Below are 3,328 nucleotides of genomic sequence, written 5' to 3' on the forward strand. Positions count from 1 at the left end.
GGCACAGCCCCCCCACGGCACGGCCACCCCGGACCCCTCGATACCGGCCAGGCCATGGAGCACCCGGAGAGGAAACCACCCACCAGCCCCCCCAGGAGACCCCACCAAAAACCTCAGAGCTTGACACAAGAAGTTTTTTACCAAGCGGGGGGGTAGAACCGGCACCCAGCAGGGGATAAAGCAATTTCCCTGCAAACCCTCGGGGGCTGCAGCCCGTCAAACGGCCTCGGGTGGGCACCTGAGTGGCAACCCCAGTGTGGCAAGGAAAAGCCCTTTCCCACTTGCCAAGCGGCGCCGGAGGGACGTGGTGAGATGGGGGAGCATTTTCCCCCCTGCAGTGGGGTCGGGATGCAGGGATGTGGGGCAGGCAGACCCATCCTGGCCCCCTCCCAGCCCTGTCCCGGACAGGATCCAGGCACAGAGATGCTCTGGGAGGGACAGCCCAGCTGCCAGCAGCCTGGTCCCCAGCCAGGAGCTGGCTGGTGCGTGGGGGGGGATGCCCTGTGCCCATGACCCCCCCACCATCCCGCTGCCCCAAGCCAGCAGGGATTGCCCATGGCCCTGTGGCGACCAGCCAGCCCCGAGGTGAGGACAGCCTTGTGCCTGGCATCGCTCTCCCAGGGACACCATTGCCCCGGGGCTCTGCCACCCCCCTCACCCCCCCAGCACACACGGGGACCCACCAGCATCCCAGGAACAGCAAGGGTGGGGGTGCCAGGGGACGGGCACCCTCTGAGCTCCGAGACCCTGTCTCCTCCTTGGCACAGGGTGACACTTTCAGAAGGTGACTAAAACCCCAGTGGCACCCAGGTGAGATGCTGCCAACAGCAGTGGGCAGGGGGGGTCCTCTGGCCCAGCCCAGGGGATGGTGTTCCAGGCAGGGGGGGGCAGGTTATTACTGGTGCTGCCAGCTCAGTCTTCCCTAATTTGTGCCAGGTCAAACTGTTCTTTAATAAAGTGCTCCTCGAGGAAATGGGAAAGTGCTGAGCCGAGCTCCTGGTGCACCCAGCGGTTTCATAACCCTTGGATACCAGCTCCCAGACCCCGGGCTCCACCAGGGCAGCAGCACCAGGAGCCACTGGCCACGTGTGAGGGGCTGGTGGATGGGGAAGGAACAGCTTGAGCTGGAAAACCCCCCCCCAGAGCAGCTCCAGGCTGCAGGAGACCCCTCGGGGGCAGCCCCTGAGATGGGCCAGCAGCCGGTACCCAGGGCAGTCACCGACAGCCAAGGCACGAGCTGGGCATGAGAACAGCTTTCCCATTTGCTTAAGAGGTGGAGGTTGGAAAAGGCAGTTTTTATTTGCCTTCTGGCTTAGAAAGTCTTTAGGTTAAGGCTCCCAGATTTCCTCTCTAAGCTCCAGGGCTACAGACTCTCATTTCCAGAGGGCAGGGCAGAGCTCTGCACGCCCGGCGTGCCAGCGGAGCCCAGGCACACGGCCAGCACGGGGATGGAGGGGATGGGGCCAACCAGCCAACACCTCACCCCAGCTCCACACCTGCACGGGCACCCACTTCCACACCAGGCCCTTCCTGCCAACGCCAGAGCACGGCAGCCCGTGGGGACAAGGGGCTCCGAGGGGCTGCAAAGCCCCCAGCTGTGGCTCCGAGCCCCCACAGCCCATCGGGCAGGGATGGAGGCAGTGCCTGGCACCGCAGAGATGGTGCAGCCACCAACCCATCCTGCCAAGAAACACCAGCCCAGCCCCGAGCGGGCACTGGGGACGGGAAGCTATTTGGGATCAATTTGCCGACAGAAAGAGACTGAACTTGTCCAATAAACGGGATCAGCTCAGCTTCGCCGCGCGCTCCCGGAGCCTGAACTGCTCAAGGGAGGGAAGCGCTTCACTTCTCAGCGGGTATTTCCATTTTAGCAGTTTTCAGCCCTGTCTCGGAGCCAGGCAGCTCGGGGGGAGGCGGCGCACAGCCGTGACTCAGAGGACAGGTCCTGTGACCAGCGCTGCCCCGACCTTGGGGGACCTTGGGCCATGGGCTTCATCGCCCCCCCAGTGCCTGGGTACCCCCTAAAGCAGGGGTAACACCTTCCTCCTCCTCTTTAGAAACCAGTCCTCAGCTGTTGAAACACACAAATCATTCCGGAGAACTTCAATCCACAGCACTGCAACAGCTTAGCATCTGCTGAGGGAGAGGAAAAAAATTTAAAAAAAACCCACAAAACAAACCAAAACCAACTTTGATGCAGCCAGAAAGGAGCAAAAAACAAAACAACCCACAAAACAAACTAAAACCAACTTTGATGCAGCCAGAAAGGAGCAGCGCTTACAGGAAAGGCTTCCCAAAGCAGATGTCCACACCTTGCACCCACTGGGGCATCTTCCCACAGGCCTGGGGGGGGCCCAGCAGGATCGACTGCCCTGCAGGGTACCTTGGCTGTAAAACCACGTGAGAAAATACACACAGACCCTCCCCATCCCACCAGATGCTGAAGATGTTCTGCTCCTGCTATCGCCTCCCCAGTGACCAAATCAGCAAGAGCCCCCCTTCCCCTGGCAGAGCTGTGGCCACCAGCCCCACCACACACCTTGCCCACGGCGGGCAGAGCCCCCCATCCCAGGGGTGGTGGGAGCTGGGCACGGCAGGGGTGGCAGAGGAGGGACCCTGGACTTTGTGGGCTCTGCAAGGGGAGCTGCTTGGTCTGGGGGGGGTTGTTTCTGGGGTGAAACACCCACAGATCGGGAGGAGGAACTGGTGGAGGACAGTTGGGCACACATGTCTCAGCCGTGAGGTGAGACGAGATGGGGCATCTCCCTTCCAGAGCCCAGCCAGGCCCCATGCAAAAAGAAAAACCGGATCCCCCTCCCTCATCAGGAGGTTTCGGCTGCCGACGTTACTAATTCCTTGCAGGGAGAGCTCTTTGGAGGGCAATATCTGCCAGGCAGGTGTTCTGGCCGATCAGCCTGCGGAGGTGTCAGCAGGCCTTACAAATGGGCCCCGGGCTCCTCCGCCGGCTCCCCGGGGAGCTCAGGTGCCCTGGTATCCAGTGACAAATTCCTCCTGCCACCTCAATGTGCTAACTTAGGCAAGACCCACTTTCCTGCCTCCTAACGAGCTCCAGCTTGCACACCCCGCTAACGACTCAGCACCCTCTCGCTGCTCCTGGAGGCAGGGGGAGAGGCAGGTTTTGCAGCTCAGGCTCTCAGAGAGGGTCCGTGGGGCCGGGCTGTGGGGCACGGTGCACACCTGGCATACACACGTGAGACAGAGGGGGAAATCACCTCCTTCCCCATGGGCACGGCTGGGCAGGGAGCAGTGGCATCCCTGCAGCTCAGCCGGAGCAGAGTGGGGGTCCCGGGTCGGGGCAGCCAGAACA

This window comes from Calidris pugnax, unplaced genomic scaffold, assembly GCF_001431845.1.
Source record: "Calidris pugnax isolate Ruff unplaced genomic scaffold, ASM143184v1 scaffold113, whole genome shotgun sequence".
In the NCBI taxonomy this organism is placed as follows: Eukaryota; Metazoa; Chordata; class Aves; order Charadriiformes; family Scolopacidae; genus Calidris; species Calidris pugnax.